We start from the raw sequence: 21,076 nt of genomic DNA, 5'->3' as shown, positions 1-21,076 counted from the left end.
ACAACATCGACGACAACAACATATTTTTGTGCAGGTGAAGGACGAGATAAATAAAGTCAGCTGTTTGATTGAGTTGAAAGGCAGAGCGAGGAGCGGAGAGCTCTGTGCCAGCTGGACCCAGAGCTGGGGAGTCCCCTTAAGGGTTCGCACATACTTATGTAACCCATTGAGAGATAGCCAGGTGGGCACGCACGCACACACACACACACACACACACACACACACACACACACACACACACACACACACACACACACACACACACACACACACACACACACACACATAAACATCCACATAGGACATGGCAGATAATCTGTGGGGTCCGAGCGGTACTCATTGCATCCATGCAGACTCACACTAGCAGCATGCACAATGAAGCAGATGCCAACCTGGCTGGACTTCACGAGTGGACAAACAGTCCAGGCACACACACACACACACACACACACACACACACGCATTCACTGACACATGCGCACACGCACTCACGTGCACCTACGCAGACACTGGCAGCCTTGGCAACCTGAACAACCCAGAGGAAATCAGCATTACTTAGGATTAAAACAAAAGGGCCTAAAGCTTTGACGAGACGTGCATGTTTTCCCATCCATCCTAATCTCTTTTCCTTCTCTGGCACCGTGCAATCTTAGCGGCTTCTTTCTCTCCTCTGTCCCTGCCTCGTTCTCTGCTGCTGTGCCTCTGTTCTTTAAGTGGAACAAAGTTTCACACTTGTTTTCATGTTGGTATCAATGTATTTGTGAAATTGTGCTTGGAGGTTTATTCAGTATACAAAAGTTTACAGGTCATGAAACTCACTCAAAGTAGAACTATGTAAGCTTTCACCTCAAATAAGAAAAAGATGGGGGGAAAAAAAATCCAACCAACAGTTACGGGGTTTTATCTGCCATCAGCAATAACCTAGTGCTGCTGTACCTGTGGACACATCAGAGGGGTTTATGGGATCTTTATTCCTGATTGCACCCTTGTGAGCTGACAACGGCATAAATCTCAGTGGTGCTTTAAGCAGCAGCATATGCAGCTATGAAATGCTCAGGGAGGTTGTTACAATGAAAAGAGGTAGAGGAAAAAATCTTCCTTACATCAGTTCAGCCTACGTGCTTCTCTGGAGAATTTCTTTCAGTTTCCACACTGCAGAAAATGTCTATATGAAATCTTGTTGAACTGCACTTCATCATTAAAACCTGTAGTTGTGAACCAATTGGATTGTAGGGTGACATAACTTTAAACTTCCAAAGCAATCACTTCAATTGGTTCAACGGGAGTCTTATTCTGTTAAAAACTGACAGACTAATCATCATCAGATTGAGTTTTCTTTATCTGCTTGTGCAGAAGCAAAGTTAAAAAAAAAAAAAAAAGACTGAAGACTGACTTCATTTATTCACTGACATAAGTTGAGTTTATTTGAGTCTTTTTCAAGTGGGCTGGTTTCTCACTGTAACCAGATTTACTCCTATGGAGAAGACAGCCAGGTGGAGTGGGGCTGTTTGGGAAGCGAGTTAATAATGATAGAATTTGTACAGTTATTTGTATAAAAAAAGAACTACACTGAAGCAGGGACAGGTGGAATAAAAAGTATTGTTAATCTCATCAGAGTGGCAGCCGTCTAGAAGCGGGATATATCAGATGCACTGCAGTGTGAACAGAGGCTGACGTTGGGGTGTTGAGAAGAGAAAAACTTGGTATCCGGGTGCAGGTTAGTTGTCAGCCAAACTGATGCGTTTGGTAGCAAAGTGCGGTCTGTGTTATTCTCCCACAAAAGAGCTGCTGTAGCAAATGTTACTGTAATGCTTAATGAATGATTGAGAAGAGCACAGTGCACATCGCAACTCTCTGGGTATTCGGATGAGTGGTGACAGATAAGTCAGAGTTCCAGAAATAACCACAACCCAACAGAGAAAAGGCCGACAATGAGCAGACTGTGAGTGCGACTGGACCATAAAGCAAAACAGTGAGGTGACTGAATCTGATGAGTCATGTCTCTTCTTAGATTATGTGGCCAGTCGGGTGCATATGTCTGATTTACCTGGGAGGGAGATGCCAGCGTGACGTGTTACAGGGAGAAAGGCAGTCAGTAGTAGCAGCAGCATGATGCTCCAAGTGTGAGAGAGTGAACCTTTTCTCACAGAGCTAGGGGGAAAACGGCCCCCCGCAGGGCAAATTTCTTAAGGCTTTTCATGTGATATGATATTCTTGTTAATGGCTGTTGGAATTTTTTTCTTCCAGTTTAATTCTTGATCATTAAAATATATGGTAGGTTCATATATGTTGTCTGCAACTAATGTATCTGTGGCTGAACAGAGATGCTATAAAATATCAAGAGTTTCACCTTCTATTATTTGTAAATATAATGACTTTTTTCTCAAAAATCAATTAGATTTTTATTCGAAAATCCCACCAATGATCAAGTTGATGGATCTGTTGGACGTGCAGCAAATCTCCTCATGAGACATGCAGCTTTTATACATGAGCTTCGGAGAACCGGTGGAGGACTTTACAAAAAGGATTCTTCATGATGACACTGATTAATGTGATCATATACTGATATATTTAGATAGCTAACAGTATCCATTTATTTCTATTTGTCACAAGTGATGCAAACAGTTTCAGGCGAAGAGAACGGATGTGCTAAAAAGTAAAAAGTGCTCTAATCATGTTAAAGCTCCTCCACAAAATGTATCAAAAGCAAAGTTATACATTTGAAGGTTTATCACCTGCAGCAGTGCCACTGAATCAAATAAACTCACCAATATATGAAGATGCAATTTGTATAAAGTATGCATGAAGACTTCTGTCTTTTTTGTTTAGAGAACAATGAAGCTGTGATGAATCATTGGTTAGAGAAAACTTTTCTTTTTTTTTTTTTTGCAGTGTTCAGTCTGAAGCGAGTCATCAGCGTCATCACTTTGGCTCGTCCCAATCTGCACCTGCTGCTCCCTCACTGTACAGAGCTGAGGCCTATTCCCATCCCTGTCTCTTTATAAACACTGAAACATCAAATAGGGCTAACTCTTTTTGGCAGAGGTGCTGGGGCCCCATGTTAACGTCCTCCCCAGTGCTCAATAGAGCAGAATTCCTCGGGCTTTTCTTGCTCAGTTTCCATCCCTTTGGTTGGCTAACTAAAAGCTTTTTTCACCAGATAAGCCTGTCGGAGAGCTACAGACAGCAAGCTGAATATATATGGTGAAATTTCGTCAAGCCAAGGGTACAAAAGGGATGTGGCTCTGGGAGAGTCTCCAACAGAGACTAAATATCTAACAGGTTTTTTGGGGAATAAAAAAAGTGGCTTGGGTTGAAGCTGGTCCTCCCAGCCAGGTTGTGGTATCTTTAATGAGGGAAATGGAGACATGATCATGCTGAAAATGGTGGGTCCATTAATTAAATATTTAATTAAATCTTTTCCCCTTGCTTCCTGCTCATCTATCGGACAGTCTCTCCTCGCAGTGGTGTTTCTTTAACGAGGACTTTTCTGTAATGGACCCTTAACGAGGAGTGAGCCTCCCTGCCTGGCCCAGCATCTGTGCTCTGCCTTGCTGGGTAGATTACGGCATGCTCCCGCCAAAGTGTCCATCACCACTCCCTCGCAGCCTGTTACTCCATCCCTAATCCAGCCTGCCGAGACGCTGCACTTTGTCGAATCTCAGGCCATATGCTCACCCAAAGATCAACTGAGATGGGAGGGTGGAGAGGCACAGCTTGAGCCCGCTGCTTTCTGACTTAGGGTGCGAGCGGTTCCAAAGTGAGCGAGCTTCTTTTTCCCCTCTCCTTGTGAATCTCTCTCATTGCGGAGAGCAAAGGGAGACAGCGGCTGTAATTCACGGCAGCAGATGGAGATGTCAACTCTTATTGTTCTCCTGTGCGAAGTCTGAACGGGATCGGTAAGCCACTGTCGCTAAATCACGGCCCAGCACACGGTCCCAGGCTGATATTGTTGATTATGGTGGATATGGAGATGTCTGACATTATGAATCATGCATGCTGAGAAGCCAAACTGGGCCCGGGGCTTCAGTCAGCTAGGTTGGACGCCAGACCTGATCCTATGGAGGTCAGCAGGAGAGGCTGGCTGCGTGGGACCAACCAGTGAGCTGTGACCTTTCCATGGCCTCGGCATGATCTGGTGCACGAGGGGGGATCGCAGGTAGGGTAGGACAGGACCTGAGGAACAAATGTCGGGGGAAAAAAGGAAAAAAAAAAAAACACGAGCACCACCAAGAGAACAGCAAAACTGGCAAATCATGTTAAAAAAACAAACAAAAAAAACCCAACAAGCTGTAAGACCTTGCAATGGTAGAAAAGACAACAAGCAGAAACATGAGATTTGAAAAATGACGATAAAGAATATGTATTGCTTGTATTAGTTTGAGTCTAAGTTTGGCTATTCAGAGTAGTCAAGGACTTCTATGTGAAGTAAAGAAACCTTAGATTTACTCAGTCTGGGGCAAACTGTACAAGTTCAACACAATGAAGTGCATTCATAGTCGAGTTTCCTGAAAGAAACTAACAAAGGAAACCACTGTAAAACAAAGAATCATTTTAGATGTTTGGATTCGGTCCCTCGGTAGTTATGAGAACAAATGCTAAAATGACTTCTTTATAATAATAAACCTATCTGGTAGTATGTACAGGTTTTTGTGGTCTGTCCTTGAGAAAATGTTGAAAATCTAGAGAAAACCAGACAGGGCAGCGAGAGCGGTATGGTAAGTCACAAAGGTTTCTCAGCTGGGTACCAGACTGTGGACATTGTGGCGATGTGGTAATTGCCTCAACCATTAGGTCAATGGGTGGCTGAAATATGGCCTTTCAATTGATTTACCTTGACAACTACAATGTTACATCACTATTTCTTAGCCTGCTTAGATAACAGTTACAGAGAAAAGAAAAAAAAAAGACCAGCCTCCCTCAAACCCTGTATCATCTGTGCCATTCAGTTTGTACTCAGCATCCCTTCCTTACACTGGGGTGACTGAGTTAGAGTAGCCAGCACAACCTATTAGCTCTTTGTGATTCAGTATTTGTTTGTCTCTAAATAAACAGGACACTCCGACTGGGAGGTCAGAACTGGAAATGCAGGCAGTGTCAGTTTCCATTACAGCTTCCCTCTCCTATCCAGCACAGCCGCTCAGTTACCTCGTCCGTATCCATTCTCCAGGAGAAATTCTCCCTTCTTTGTCTCTATAATCATCATATCTCTCCCTGTGCTCTGTCTGCTGTTCTTTCTTCCTCCATCTTGATCTCACTGTGTTCATCAAGACATGTTGAGATGAAGAAATCTTCAGATGATTGCAGCACTTGCGTCGGAGGAAAGAATTCAGAAGTATGTGTGCTTGGGGGAGGGGAGGGATATGCAGAGTGTTTTAAAGATTGAAAGGTCAGGATGGTAAATTGCCTCTCTGTACATGAGTCTCACTAGTCCTTTGACTATAATGTGTAGGATTAATCCATTCTGCTGCCCTTTGTGCTCACAGTGAGCAAGAGACAGTGTAATATGTGAGGGGCTGATTTTTGGAACATCCTGTGAATGTTTTCCCCTCCCTCTTAAGTGCTCTTTGAAAGAATGGGCTTTTGAAAGCTGAAGCAAAGGGAGATACTGCTTTTAATGCTTCAAACAGAAAACATCAGCATTTATGTCAGTGTCTGATTATTACAGAAGTATAAAAAATAGCTGTAATGTATACAGGCATTTCAGAATATTTAGCACTATTTGTACATGGAGATGGGAAAAGGCGTCTATCTGCAGATGCTGTTGGCTTTGTCTTTCCTACTTCTGACTTTTCAGTGAATGGGTAGACTGATAGTGTGGTGGGCTTCATTTTCATATAATTGAATCGGGGCCCTTCCAACTGCGAGGCAGGATTTGGTTAAGCTGAAAGTCCTCCTTGACTGCTGTTACCTCTGTGCAGATTCGGTTACAGCTGTTACCACAGCAGCAGCCTGCCAGGGCCTGTCTCCGCGGATACCTCCCCTAATTACTGTGTTTATTGGAAATTAAAGATATACCAGCTAATGAAACGCGGCAAACATTACCGCCGATGCAATGTCATTAATTCTAGCCTGGCTCCCATCTCCCATGCGAGGCTGAGAGGTGCCGCATATTAGCATAAATATGAATTTAAGTCAGCTGGAAAGCACTTGAATGAGGAAAAAATAATGAAAAAAGGTGTGTTTCCATTCGTCCCCTTACTTTCAGTATCGGGATAAATAAATAGATGGTGGTGGACTAGGTGCAGGGAAGACAGGGGATACGAATAATGTTGTGCCTGTCTCTTTGTGTATGGCCATGAGGCTGTATGGGGAACTGACAGCCCGGCAGCAGGAGGTGGAGACGGAGGAGGTACACACAGGAGATCTGGGATGTAAAGGTATCTTTTGGACTCACCAGCAACCCCATTTTCACAGCTCAATCCCCAATGCAGGAGATGACACATATAGATTTGAGAGCCTATGTCATAAACACCCTCCAATCCTGAGGGATGGCATACGCTGACATTGAGTTCCTCTTCCTGATTGGCTATTGGCAAAGTGTTAGGACTTTAACAAGTCTATATTTATGCCTGTCAGCTTCACGTCCTAATTATTTCTTATCACGATGTTGTTTGTGGATATTTTGCATATAACTCATTTCGTGTTAACTCTTAAATTTTGCTGTCTCAACTGTCAACATTCACATTTTTATCTCGAAAATTTGTTTACCAGTAGTGCAGGAAATATGAGTGACTGTTGCTTGCATGGTATTTTATTTTACTTTGATGAATCTGTAACAGCGCACAGATTTTTCTTTTCAATATTATTATTTCATTTGGCAAGGTAAAACAGCCTGTGAACTGACGTATCCTTTCTCCTGCTGCCTGGGCCTGGCTCCTTGACAATGCTGTGTAAGTTATCTATCCAGTTGATGTTGATGCGGCTGTGGCTCAGCTTGACTAGCCTATCGACCTCCTGGGTAGATACACCGCATCTCCCCTGATTTACAGCTGTTAATCTGCTATCTGCATTAGCAGGACCCTGTTTGTGTGTGTGTGTGTGTGTGTGTGTGTGTGTGTGTGTGTGTGTGTGTGTGTGTGTTCTGGGGAGTAAACAGTACTATTATCAACAGGAATACATGGAGTCAGGGTGAGGATTAATTGAAAAAACACGTTTTGAAGGTTATAGCCTCATTCTCACCTGAATCCTTTTCATTTTTGTCTCAGTTGTTATTTTTAATTTAATTTGCTAATAACATTTGGTAGACTTCCTTTCTGCAGCTAAGACATTCTGGAGACCGTATCTGCATCCGAACGCTGCTAAACTTCCCCACCAATCATTCTTCAAGTAGCCTCCACTGCCCTCTGTCTGTTTACTCACCATCCCTTTGCCCATCGCCTCCACTCTTAGAAACTGTAAAAAGCCAGGCCTTTCTAATTTTCATTCACTTTCCTTAGTCCATTAAAAGTAAAGCTTTTACCCCCTCATAGGTCAACATGGGTCAGTAGATAGGCCCTTCTTATGCATTCATAAGTATGCAAGACAAAACACACATTTACATTCTTTGGGGAATATTAGGCAGCCTATTAGGCCAAGGTTGTACTGTATGCAGCACATTAACAAGATGTTTCACTTCTCTCTCTGGCTTTACTGTTTGTATGAAAACAGCCCCAGTATTCCCCTAGTTCCCTCCCTACACCATCTCTCCACCTCAGGGTGCCTCATTTTTCCTTTGCCTCTGTCTCGCATGTTTTCATTTGTGTGGTGTTACAAAGCGCAGGAGAAAACCCAGGTTTGTACCAGAGAAGCATCAAAGATAAGAGAAGAGAAGAGAAGAAAAGCAGGAGTGTGATTTTACTTTTCTTGTGTTTTTTTCTCCTTTCCTTTTCCCTGAGCCGTGTGAATAGCGGCTCCCCAGAGAGCGAGGCTGCCGGAGTGTCATTCAGAGTGGACACAGGAACTCAGGGGACTGCCACTTTCTTCCTACTTTCAGGGAAAACTTGTGAGGAACTATTTTATCACGCTGGCCCCACAGAGAATCCTTCCTTTTCTTTTGCCTTTGTTTTTTTTTTTTATTTTGAAAACATGTAGATGGTAGTGTAAAGAGAAGAGATCAGAGGACACGAGAGACAAAGACAAGGGATCTTTTTGTTCTGTAAAGATGCCATCTCCTCATAGAGAGTTCAAGGATACGCATCACAGGCGGTTTCATGTTGCACTCTTTGTTGTCTATTTGACGCTTCACAGCTAATTACGTTCCTTCATAGAAAGTTACAGTCTCTCCGCATCTCTAAACAGTAAACACAACCACTCCGTCCGAGCAGAAGCATAAGCCGGCATCCCCGCTGCGGCTCGGGGTGCTGCCTTGCCACTTTTGTCCTACACACATTTCCTTGTGTGCAAATGTCCTCTGCACACCTTGGAGCTGTGCTGTAATATGATTAACGTAGAAGTCGTCCCAGCAGTGGCCCGTGCTCCAGAGCATCGTGCCTGCCCTTTGGACTGTCTACAGCTGCAGTGATGAAACCAAACACATTTATCAGCAGCGCTCATATTAAACTGCACCAATTTCATCATCCCGCTGCCGGGCACCACACCCTGAAAAAATAAAAATAATAACAGCAGAATCCAATTTGATAAAGCAATAATTGGATTTCCAAACATCTGAGGAGAGATGTGATCCCAGATTATTTATTTAATGAAGTCTTGTGATATTGGCCATATGTAAATTGTTAACCATGGGAAGTGTTTTTAATAAATCCCCTGGCACATTTGCAGGGAAGTGGTAAAAGGAATACATTATTAGGGTCTTATGTTGGTGTAACCCTGCTGGTGTGGACTGTCAGTGACGTGGGGTGCTTGATAAAATTAGCAGCTGATTGATAGTTATGAAGGAAGAATGGATTTGTTTAAAGGCTCGTGGTCAGCCACCTTGTGAAAGGAAGCTCTCGATAAATAATGATGACAGCCATCTCAGGTAAAGTTGAGATAAGGATGAGAGCCATATAGGAACATCCTTTTCTCTCCATCTGTCTCTGCCACTTTTTCATTATTTAATCTCTCCATCCCGTGAGGGAGGAGTTCACTCTTATAACTTAACTCCCAATGAAACCTGTCCCGAGTGGCTGTTGGCTCTGCACAAGCTTTGATTAAAGTCACTCTGCCTCGCAGACGGCCGGCTCCTATAAGGTGACGGCTCATTCTGGGCTGGTTCCTAATGGCACGGGGACTGTGGACTGTATGAGTCTTCAGTGAAGTATGCATTAAACGCCCCGGATAGTAGAGAACACTGACACCCCCCGCAATTTGTCTTCTGTGAGTGGCCTCAAGGGACTTACTCTCACACGCCCTCGACGGCATGCTGTCTTGAAGCTCCAAGCACGTCAAAAGAGCGCTAAAGTGAAATTTTAATGAGCTACAGTATGCATTACCCCCCAGTGTGATTTTTCCATTTGATTTTAAAAATGGATGCCTGTGGATGCTGTCACCAAAATTATCAGCAGCACAGAGAGCATGAGTTTTTCAAAAACAACATCTGACCTCTGTGTAAAGGCACGAGGCGAGCAGAATCCTCTTGTTTCTCTTATTCTTCCCTACAACCCTCCTCTAATCTCCCAGCAGGACGAAGATGATGGACAGACAGACGCATACGTCCCTTCCCTCTGCTTGCTGTGCTAACCTCTCGCCAGCCTCCGAGGGCATATATTGGCAGAGTGACCTATTTTTATCAGCACGTCCCGATCCCACCTCGAGGCCAGATGCAGCATGGCTCTAAGGGACGCGGGAGGAAGATCTGCTGTTTACCAAGCCGCTGTCCCCTCTGTCTTTAGTAGAGGTCACCACAGCAAGGGGTCTGCCACACACAAACACACAAGGACACATTCATACATACATAAACTGGAATACAGAACACAACGCTCCTTCACATGTATGAGAATGAAAACGCGGTGAATTTATGAATTTTTCTGAGCAAAAACTACTTCCAGTAGATGTATTGGTTTTTCACTTTTCCTGTCACACTGTTAGGAATTCAGATTAAACATGACAAAAGAGTGAAATAAGAAGCTTTAGAGTGCTGCCAATGCTCTGTTTGGATAAGGTTTACAACAGCTAACTTGAGCTTGTTATGGATTTCTTCATAAACCAGCGTGTTCCAGGCACAGCTGCAGCTGGCAAGACAATGATACTGGTGTAAAATTACAAGAATGTGATACTGTGATTCTGTGATACAGAATATGGATAGACTTCATGCACACAGTATAATCAGAAGGAAAAGCACAGCTGTACAAATGTTCTAAACTAAACAACAAATACGATTTTGAATAAGATTTCATTTGTGAATAAAAAAAAAAAAGATCCTCAAGTCCCTTAATAAGCAACATGCTAAACATTTCTGTCTCTTGACCTTTCTGATAGAACTTAACATCTTGTATTCTTCTCAAAGTTAAAGGCATGGAGTTTACAGTCAAGGAATCCAAGTTACCCCTTTTTTTTGTTCTATTATGTATATTTAGTTTTATTCTTAACACCAATCCAACTGTTCAAGAACCTGAAAAAACATTGTGAGAATGCTTCAGACCTGTGCATCTAAGCATAGCCCCTCACAACCTGGACCTGAGGTCCAATGCCTCAATTCAGACACCGAAGCAGGCAATGAAACAGGCAGAAGGATGAGTCTCACTTTGTTAACAGTCCCTGGCTACAGCACAGCCCCTGTCGCCTGCTTTTGGAGGGTGATTTTTCAGCCTCCAGGTGTTTACCTGCAGGATACGCATCCCTCCTGAGAAACACATCAGTGTCACACACTAGCTGTGGGCAGGCACATCGCTCAGTGCTGAGTGAGCGAGTGTGTGAGGCAGCAAGGGTGGGGCTGGCGGTGGCAAACAAACAGGGAATCGAGGGCAGCGCTGCTTTGTGTGCAGCTCTGCTGGAGCTCAGACTCATTAGGTATGAAGCCATCTCGGAGCAGGCATCTGTATCCTGTGAGAGATCCCACCAGAGACTGCACTGAGAGAGCCATCAGATCTTCTACAGCAGGCCCCTTTGAACACAAACTATCAGCCCCCCTTCCTTCCCTCATTCCAGCTCCCATCTAAACACAGAGACGGGATGGAAATTTAATGAGAATTCTGTGCTGCTTAAGCCTGCTGCAGCTGCTGCATGGAACAGCGATAGGAATGTTTTGTTCACTTATTTTACCCTCCATGTGCAGGCTGTGGGGTGAAAGTTGCAAATGGAAGGGGGAATAATAGATGAGTATCTGCTTGCATCTGATGAAAGGTCTAAGTGATACAAATGTGTCCCATTTCAGTGATCCATCCAGCCCTGTGTCATCGCCGTGATTTGTGGGAAAGGTCGTGCAAGAAATGACTTTGGCTGTGGAGGCGAATCCCCTGTTTATGTTTGTTGTGCCTGGTGCGGCGGCCCACAGAGCGATGGGCTGGGGAGATGGGCGTCTGGTGCAGGTGGTGTTTTTGGAGGATAGGGCTGATATATCATTTGCCAAGGTCGTACTCAATTAGGCTATTTGTTGAGCATAGCTGCATGAGGTTGGTTTAATCAACCGAGGAATGGAGACAACAACGACAAAAGAGGAAATAAATTAGGCATGGCCAGGCCACACTCTCAGGCACGCAGCAGCATGCTGGAGAAATGCTCCATTTAGCTGGCCATCTCCCTTCCCCAAGAACCTACTGTCCCCGTCCTGACACGGACCCACACATACATTTAATTTCTTCAAGTGTCTGGCGACACAATTGTAACAACCTCTCTGAATGTTGACAGGACACGCACAAAAGGTCAATTATGCCAGATGGATGCAATTAGTACATTTAAAAATTGCTCCGACTATGGCAGCAATGTGTGGCATACATCAAACAAGGTGGCACTGCCATGACAAAGAAACAACATTTGTTTACCCTGATTAAGCCAAGACCTTGAGGGGTGCTGATGCACCTGTGTAAGTGGGTACAGCCCTGGAGGAGAGGAGTCAGACTGTGTTAATAGTGGAGCAATCAGCGGCCATTCAGGTTAATGGGTTTTCAGCTAGTCAGCCCTGGCTAATGTGTGATTTGGAGGGTCAGCCCATAGCTCAGTAGCAAACACCGGTCACATTCACCCTCGCCACATGCTGCCACGCAGACTTCAGTGTTCCCGCCACACCCTCAGGCTCCTCGCCTGCTTATGACAGTAAATATTTGATTAAATAAATGAAGGTTGATTAGCTCCCCGAGGCCTCGGTGATGGGTTGTTTTTGCACTCAGGTGTGGACAACTTTGGTTTCAGCTTGTGAGTAAGGAACCGTCTCAAAATTAACATGTACATTGTCATCCGATCAGACAGTAAACTAAGTTAAAGAGCGAGTGGGTGGTTTGGAGGGCAACGCCAGATGATTAATTTGATTGTGCCGAAACTCCACAGATAATGTGACAGCCTTGCTACAAAGATAAGGAGCAGTGCATCGATCTCATCGCTGGGCTTCCTCACACTTACCTGTTCCCTTTTTTTTCCCCCTTCTTCTGCCTTTCTCTTCGCTTCTCTCTTCCTCACTCGCTTTCTGTGAGACCTCTTAAGCTGTGACATTTCCGTTTCCCTGGAGACAGAGTGTGCCAGCCGGTTGCCATAGCAACTCCCTGCTCTTTAGGGCCCGCAAAGCATTAGCCCACCCCCCCAACACACACACGTACCGGTACCCCATACCAAGGATGGGGGGTACGAATAGGGGAGGGCTCCGGAGAGAAAGCACACCTGCTGGCTTCCTGCTAATTGGCTATTTCTATTTCTCACTACGTCTCTGTTTCTACTTTAACTTTTTGCTCCCTCTTTGCAACTGGCTTTCTTTCTCTACTTCCATATCGCTCTGCATGAACTGTGGATATGTTTTTTTTTCACTCTCATTCACTGTTACTCTCTCTCTTCACTCCTTCCTGTACAATCTGATGTTTTTCTTCAACCTCTGGATCACATCCCTGGCCTCCAGCATCTGACATTTATCTTCATCTAACCTTGTCACTTTCTTCTTTATTTCTTTTTCTGCAGCAACTCTTTTTTTTCCCCAATTGTCATCTCTGCCCCTGTCAAAACCATTCTGACCCCCATGCAGACTGCACTTATTATTACTTACTTTATACACTACTGATATAACAATTTAGGTCAATCCCAATAGGCGGCCCCGACTAACAGCATCAGGTAAATGTAAAAGGTTGCATTTAATCCTTTGTCCTTCTGCACAAGCATCCACTTAACATCTAAAGAAGGGATAACTCTTTTTCTCGTACACACTGTTTTGCATTTCACCTTCATACTGATCCAGTCATGGCATGGACCGGTGTAAATTGCCAGTATATGTGTTAAGGCTACGGATAGTTGACTGGGTCCATCTCTCACTGGTGACGGATCCCCTGGATCTCACTGGACCCTGATAGATTAGAAATCATCATCCCTTTCTCACTCACATCCAACCATTCTCTGTTCTGATTCCAGTGGATTCTGGTGGTTTCTTTCCCCCAGCACACCTCTCTTTGGCAAAGTGTGCCACAAATATGTATCATATTTTTTCCTGTTCTGTGCCACTTGAGTGGGCCCAACTGGTTGGATGACACAATCCTACAATGAGTGTAACATTGTTTGTCCAGCGCTGAGTACTATGGGCTGTTCCTTCTGTTCAATACATGATTAAAGTCCTTTGTGAGTTAATAATGCTTTCTCAAAATCACAAAAAAAACAAACAACCAAAAAGAAATACACTTTTGTTAGAGGTGAATACAGCCATTCAGATGTTCATTTGTGTGCCAGAGTCTGCTTTTAACAGTAAGCTGTGGGTGTTTTCTTTCGGTTGTGCTCGTCACGAGGAGGTTTGACAGGTGGCCTGAGCAGCCTGTCACCTCACCGGCTGGTGACATTTGAGCGATATGAAAATGACTTTGCGTTCATGACGCTGGGGCTCAGCTACTCCTATTCAATTAAGTCCATGAACAAACCGTCTGTGTGTTTTCCTGGTGATAAAGTCATTGCTATTGACTTGTGAGCAACACGAGTGATGATTATGAAATCTGTTTGCTGCCACACAGTGAATGCTGAGCAGTCTGTTTGCCTATTTGCCAGCAAGAAGACAGGCAAATAGATGGTCATATCAGCAAAATGGGACTGGGGGAGATAAAACAATAACAGCGAAAGCGAAAGGCTGAACCCCAACCGATACATGTGTAAATGTCGCTTACCGGTAAGAGGATACTGGCTGGCTCAATATTTGTGAAAGGTACGGCTGATTCCTGCTGTCACTTTTCTGTACGTCACATACATTATCCAAGGCCTGTGTGTCTCAATGATTCATGAGTACTGCGCTGTTTTCGACCATAATGGTATAATTCTGTGTGAAAACATACATGAAAAATTTGGAAATAAAATCCCTGTGACCTTTTTTCTATTTGCTTCTGCTCGGACCCAGTCCACCTGGCCCATTTAGCTCCAACACCTGGAGCTCACGATTACGCTATTGATCCATTGACTGGCCGGGCTTCATCTGTCCAACCCATGCACCTTTGAGCACTTCAATTATCAAAGCCATCACAGCCACACCGCTGCGAGTGGCAGCTTGTCCAACACTGTAATCTGTCAGGGAATGAGATCCCGACCGCAACGTCACAGTGCCAAACGCTCCCCCATAAGTCACCTTGATCATGAGGGGCCGTCAAATCCTGAAAGGGTTGTGAAAGGGCCCAAGTAGCCCGAGAGATCACAGCATCTCAGCTCAGCTTAACTGCACAGCCCACCTCTTAAAAATGTTGAAAAAATTATTTCATGTGAAATTTGGGTAGATGGATTCACAAATGCTATTCAGGTATATTTTGTATGTCAAATACAATACAAATTTGTGCTCTTTGGATTGGCTTAAATCTGTTTAAAATTTTAATCCAAGTATATAAATCCATTTCTGCATTTTTATTAATGCTGAATCAAATTTAACCCATCTTCTCCTGATTCAAACTTGTATTTTCATGAGTTTGCATGGAATTTGCGTGCACTCGGTTTGTTCTCTTCATCAAATCTTTTTTTTTTTCATGAATGGCTACTAATATATGCAATAGGAAAAAAGTGTAACTTAATGTTGTCATGTCAATTGTGCAAAATTTGGCAAGTAAAAATAAATCCTCTGAAAACACAAATTGAGTGTGACACATAATTTATTTAATCTTTCTCAGTGAGAAAATACTCTTCACACATACTCAGGCAGTGAATGCTCGACATTCAGGCTACCCATGGGGATATTATGGACTACGGCTAAAGTGTACAAAGAAAATTTCATGGAGGGATTATGAACACTTTCCCTTGGTTATCGTGGTTGCCATGGCATTTGTACTTGTTTTATTTCACGGTGAATGAATCCTGGTTCTCAATGAGCTGTTTTTTTTTTTTTTTTTTTTTTTTCTTAACGGGAGAACTCTGCCGTCCTGGAGATGTGATATCTTTACAGTGAATTAGCAGCCAGGACCGATTTGCCTTTAAACATGTCTTTTTGAAAAGGTTCAGCAAAAAACCGCAGAGCTAATCAGCAAAGTCATATCTTAGAATGTACTCAGTGCTAATAAAGAGTCTGTGATAACTACAATAATGTTCAATCATTAGTCTATAAGATTGTATGCACATATTATGGAATTATACAGAAGGAAAATGAGAAAAAGGAATAATGTAACTCACATCACGGAAACGGGCAGCATAATGGATCGCCTCCACGTTGGCGATAACAGCACCAGGGCAAAAACAAACGAAAACCAACAAGAACAGGATTGGCAAACATATCAAGAGGAAGAAGCATGCTGCAGTCTGTGTTCGACATTCAGCACTTGTTTTTGTTACTTGTGTGTTTGCATAAGCGAGCACGGGAGTGTAACATTTTAGACAGTTACTCGACCACGGATTCAGACCAGTTTAACGTCACAGTAGGAGAAACACACACCATGCAAACATGCAAAGTTCAGCTGCATAAAGAACAACCGTTAGACTGTCTGAATCAGTAGTTTTAAGAAAAATTTTAAAGCAGGGTAAATAAAACACACACACAAAAAAAAAACCCACATAATTTCTCTCATGTATGAGAGACAGCAGAAGTGAAAACCACAAGGACAGCTTTTGAGAAGCAGTCTGTCCGGCCTGAACTAGCAGGCCGGCGGGGGACAGGATATTGATCTGAGATCCAGTCTGAGCTGGGTGAAACAGCACGGCCATACGCTGCCCACGCCAACACACAGATGCTCTATAAAAAGCTCAGATTCCTGGGGAAGTAAAGTGTGTGTGTGTGTGTGTGTGTGTGTGTGTGTGTGTGTGTGTGTGAGAGTGTGAGAGAGAGAGAGAGAGAGAGAGAGAGAGAGGGCGGGGGGGGAGACAGATTTTGTACATGGGTGTGACGGTGTGAGAAGCAGACAGAACATGTTTGTGTGCACATGAGTGGATGTATGCCTGCTTGTCTGTGTGTCTGAACGGCCGCCCCCAGCCGGAGTGACTCTTGCCGACAGCCTCGGGTCTCGAGGTTTGTGACTCAGAGCCGCAGTAATGGGTTATGCTGAGTTGGTAGCGGGGCCAAATGGACTGCATTCAAGGCGAAATTAGTCATCATACTTCTCTCTTTGAACACACCGTCATGGTGCTACTACATTTGAGTAACGCTGGTGGTGAATCCACAAACTTAGGATTAACTATTTACGCCTTCGACTACCTGTTGACATGGAAATACAGAACGCAGGCTGTTGGGAGAAATGCTGTGGACAAATAAAATGTTTTTCTGATAGGTGATGACGTTCCACCTATCATTATGTGATTATGCCTTATTTTCTGTCTCGCGTATCTGGGATGTTGCAGATTTTCCAGGGAGGAAATTCAGAGTAGTGTTTTCTCTTGTGCGCGTTGAATTAATTTTTTGTCATATCGCTTTGCTTTGATTTGAATTCTGATCAAGCTGCTCTCACTCCTCTAAGATTACTAGCTAGAAAATCCAGCATTTTCCCAAGTGCATTGCTTGCTGAAACTTTGGCCCATTCATTTGTTTCATCTACATAATTTCACTGAGCTGTAATTACCATAACAAAGATTTGGTGTCCTCTGGTGACATTGCTCAGCGTACAAATTCAAACTCAATAGCTCTCAAATAACATCTAATATAAATGAGAATTGGCTGGGATGTTGACAGCTTCATGATATGCTGCAGATAAGCTAGAAAATGCAGCAGTATTAAAACTAGTTCCACAACAAAATCACTCTTAAAGTACCTGAGATGCAAAGCAGCAACTCATCTCCATGCTGAAATTCCAATTAGCCTGAAAACTCTTTTGAGACCTAAAGTTGCAGTGGCTCAGTCTTCCTCAGTGGACTTTTTTTCCACATTCAAGTGTAAAATGTTTCCCTTTGATTCTAAAGTGTTGTTCGAATTAATGGCGACGGGCACCAACCAGCCTTTGAGGTGCATTATCGGCAGAACTGTGTGACTGTCTCCATTTGCAGATCACATCTTTCTCCTCTTCTTCTTCATGTAAATGGCGGGTGGCACAGTGCCTGAGCGTGACCCAAAGTCCCCCATGTGACCCTAAATTCTCTGAATGAGGCTCGTCTGTCAGATACTTGAGCAGACTGCCACTCCCATTAGTGAATAACTTTTTAAGCACCATACTTCTCCCTTTTCAGAAAGACAGTAGACTAAGATTGATTGTTTTCTTCCTGTTTTTCTTTTATAGGTTTTTTTATATCAATGCAAAAAATCAAAAAGTGAGTGAATGCTTATTTTTCCCTTTTCGTATCAGGATAAAAATTTGATTAACCACCTGAAACTAGATTAGCCACTGAAACTCAAAATATTGGAGTCTAATGTGACTGATCATATATCCCTTTTGATATTTTCAGTCCACATGCATCCATGATAATCCACTTCAGAGGCCAAATCATGGATGCTGTTTGCACTGGTACCTCACAGCAACTGGGCCCAGTTCAAATCTGAGACAGAGGGTCTGTGAAGAGGCTGAATCACGTCTCAGTGCCTGTGTTTGTTTTATTTACTCCCTCCGGCTTCCTCCCATAATCCTAAAACATGTGCAAAGTTATTCTTTGAGTAAGGCTGCGTCCACCCTGCAATCACTGAGATAGTCTCCAGAAGTGCCAACTCAAGTCTGAATGAAGTGAATATAGAAGGTGAATGGATTGATTATTCACTGCAGGATTATCAGCAGTGCAAGGAGAATCTGTTTCTATCTTCAATCTACAATCAACACAAAAACGCACTCTATTTGAATAAGTATTGACCCATAAGATAACTAGGTGTTGATGGGGCCAACATTGAAATTCAAACACAAAAGGCAAACTTGAGCAGGGGTTCAAATTCCTGTTGGAGCAGGAAAAACTATGTCAAGGCCACTGTGCAAGTAACAATGAGAGGCTGTGACAACACTTGTATAATACAACAACCAAAATGACATTATTACTACTCAGAAAATACAATAACAAAAGAACTAAATATACTTTAATACATACAAATGAAAGTACAGCTTATGTACAAAAAGAATCCATATAAGTGATTGGTAACAAAAAATAAAACAGCAGTAAGTCAGATATTTCATGCCAAAAGGCAACAGGTCCTCTTCTATTTGAGGTACAGACGCAGCATTTCTTCCCTGCAGTTGACAATACAAGTGAAAATCTCCTGTTATGAATGTTTTTGAGAATAGCACTGCTAAAAAAAAAAAAAAAAATCTATTTCACTGAAGGTGAAAAACACATGACAGATGCCTTGGAAAGAAATAAAAAAACTACATCAATGTCAGGAGATCAAGGAATTCCTTTAAGTCGTAAAGCTGGAGTGACAAGGCTAAGAAAGGAATTATCAAGATGAGCCCGGCCCTTACTTTGCCCCTGTCGTGCTTAAACAGGCACTTTGCAGTGAAAATTGCTCCAAGTCACTGTATTTTCTAACTTATCTCTCACATACCATAAAACTGTCAACATTCTACCCCATTTTCATTTATATTGGATTTTATTTGAGTGCTGCTGAATTTGAATTTTCTTCTGTACGGGTCCGAAGTCTTTGTTGTAGTAAAAAATGTATTCCAGTAAAGTTACACAATAGAGCAGCACAGGGGCGGCGTGGTACGCGGCTTACCCTCCTGGTAGAAGATGATGCCGTCCTCCTTTCTATGCGGGACTTGTGAAGTTCTCATTGAGATGGCAATTGAACCTCAGGGTACTTCAGTCCCCAAAGATGTACAGGCATATCTCACGAATTAGAATATTACTGAATAGTTAATTTTTTTCTCACTCAACACACAAAAAGTCTCAAGCATATGATAAATTGTGCTTCCTCATTCCAAAGTGTTATTGGGAAAAACGCTGAAAACCGAGCCGGTTCTAATGACTGGCAAACACCTTGCATGATAGTTGCTGATGAAGTGCAGTGAGACTGCACAGATGATAAAGCGTGATGAAAAGTAAAGTGTTTTTACCATAGTATCCGCTCTCTTTCAAAAAACTCTCGCCAGAATCTCCATGAACCTGAAATGATTCACCTCAAGAGATTTATCCTGATAAAGTCCTATCGATCATTGCATTGCCCTGTCACTAGTAAAACTCAAAGCACATTTTTAAGCACCTTAAAGGTTTCTTGCCTTGTATGTGAGTGATGGTTGACAGCACATTGTCCTTGTTGTGCCAAGGCCCGTGCCCTCATTCCGCCCATGCTGCGCCCCGCTCAGGTAATGCAACAGATTGTCCATGCTGCTTCACAGGAGGACGACTCCACCCTGCTCCTCTCTTTCACAGTAACGGGGGGGGATTAGTATCTGTGCAGCCCCTCCAGCCTTTTATCCAGAGCTAACACCTTTACCATGACACCAGTCACACAAAACAAATGCCGGCTGAGCCTTGTAGCACACACGCACGCAGCACGTTCCACAACATGGGCACTCTGACTGTGCCTGGGTGTCAACACTACCCAACTCAATTACTTTAGTCTGCAGCGCACCACTAATCCCCACCCCTACCCCTCCTCTACGCCGCTACCATTATTCCTGTACATCAACAGATTTGCATGTACTTTCACGCCACTATTTAGTTTGCTGTTTATTTTTAGAAGCCCACGCCTAATTAGGGGGAGCTGGTGTAGAACACAAGCATAAACGGCAACATTAGTGCTGGCGCTAATGAGAGAAGATATTGTGGGTAAAGCTCAGTAATTTCATCCTGTACTCTATTATTATTCTTTCATTATCGTCTCAGCGGATGGCTGACCCCTCTACCTCTCTTGCTCGTCCTCTCTCTCTCTCTCCTTCCCTTGCTCTTGGGATTGTCAGGTTCCTTTTTGGCCCTGATATTCAGGTACATATGGCATGTTGAAGAGCCACAACATTAAAACCACCAGCTGAATATTTTGTACATCCTTGATGCGGACAAAACAGTCCCTACCTGTCAAGGTATGAATGTCATCAGACTTCAGAATGTGTTTTGGCAAGGCTTTCAAGAATCAGATTTTCAAAATGACAAACATCGGCGCTGCATTGTGTTTCACTGGGAGGCCAAGTTTGCAGAATGAACTCTCAGTCAAGCGATTCCTCACAAATACTTTGTAGTATGGCAGTGTGGAACATTAAACTGAAATAGGCATCTGCCATCAGGCAATACTATTACCATATGCGGCCTTCAACAATGCTCAATAAAGTGGTATATATCAAAGCAACATTCCTATGAATGCCTGAACTCAAGGTTTGCACAGTACAATACATGCCTTCAAACAGCTTTTCTTTTTCTCATCGCGCATCATGCTGCTATTACTTCTGTAGGTACGCAACAGACAACCTCTTGGTGGAAAAGAAAACATTTCAAATGAACCGGCCACCTTCTTTCACTGCTCCAGTATCTTACTGAGTTTGCCGGTACTGTTGGATAGATTGTGATGCACTGTGCATAATGCCATCTTTTGATATTAGCAGACCTTGAGGGTTTAAGCGATTTGTGGAACATGCATCTAATTTTGCTTTTAACTTTGATATTGCCATTTCACAAGTTTTATATCTATATATGTTGTTTAAACGCAAGAAGGGAAAGAAACAAGCCGCTGAGTTGT

At 43.2% G+C, this 21,076-nt stretch overlaps 1 protein-coding gene across 7 annotated transcripts in view; it reads left to right on the top strand.

Moving 5' to 3' along the window:
• Nucleotides 1-21,076, top strand: part of celf6 (CUGBP Elav-like family member 6) — a 156,460-nt gene that overhangs the window by 46,477 nt on the left and 88,907 nt on the right. The gene's annotated exons all lie outside the window — the stretch shown is intronic.

Source organism: Salarias fasciatus, chromosome 1 (genome assembly GCF_902148845.1).
Source record: "Salarias fasciatus chromosome 1, fSalaFa1.1, whole genome shotgun sequence".
NCBI lineage: Eukaryota > Metazoa > Chordata > Actinopteri > Blenniiformes > Blenniidae > Salarias > Salarias fasciatus.
The sequence above is the reverse complement of the archived record's forward strand: the minus strand, read 5'-3'. Positions and strand labels throughout refer to the sequence as shown.